This window comes from Triticum dicoccoides, chromosome 1B (assembly GCF_002162155.2).
Source record: "Triticum dicoccoides isolate Atlit2015 ecotype Zavitan chromosome 1B, WEW_v2.0, whole genome shotgun sequence".
Lineage (NCBI taxonomy): Eukaryota > Viridiplantae > Streptophyta > Magnoliopsida > Poales > Poaceae > Triticum > Triticum dicoccoides.
In genome coordinates, this window is record NC_041381.1 from 708,476,008 (window position 1) to 708,477,022 (window position 1,015).

Sequence of the window (1,015 nt, forward strand, 5' to 3'; positions counted from 1 at the left end):
GGGCTGAGGGTATGTACCAGTAGCTATGTGTTTGATCTCTCTCTCTCTCTCTCTCTCTCGTGTTCTCTCTATGGCACGATCTTGATGTATCGCGAGCTTTGCTATTATAGTTGGATCTTATGATGTTTCTCCCCCTCTACTCTCTTGTAATGGATTGAGTTTCCCCTTTGAAGTTATCTAATTGGATTGAGTCTTTAAGGATTTGAGAACACTTGATGTATGACTTGCCATGCTTATCTGTGGTGACAATTGGATATTCACATGATCCACTTGATGTATGTTTTGGTGATCAACTTGTGGGTTCCGTGACCTTGGGAATCTATGCATAGGGGTTGGCACACGTTTTCATCTTGACTCTCCGGTAGAAACTTTGGGGCACTCTTTGAAGTACTTTGTGTTAGTTGAATAGATGAATCTGAGATTGTGTGATGCATATCATATAATCATGCCCACGGATACTTGAGGTGACAATGGAGTATCTAGGTGACATTAGGGTTTTGGTTGATTTGTGTCTTAAGGTGTTATTCTAGTATGAACTCTGTGAAAGATTGAACGGAAAGAATAGCTTCATGTTATTTTACTACGGACTCTTGAATAGGTAGATCAAAAAGGATAACTTTGAGGTGGTTTCATACCCTACCATAATATCTTCATTTGTTCTCCGGTATTAGTGGCTTTGGAGTGACTCTTTGTTGCATGTTGAGGGATAGTTATATGATCCAATTATGTTATTATTGTTGAGAGAACTTGCACTAGTGAAAGTATGAACCTTAGGCCTTGTTTCCTAGCATTGCAATACCGTTTACGCTCACTTTTATCATTAGTTACCTTGCTGTTTTTATAATTTCAGATTACAAATACCTTTATCTACTATCCATATTGCACTTGTGTCACCATCTCTTCGCCGAACTAGTGCACCTATACAATTTACCATTGTATTGGGTGTGCTGGGGATACAAGAGACTCTTTGTTATTAGGTTGCAGGGTTGCTTGAGAGAGACCATCTTGATCCTAC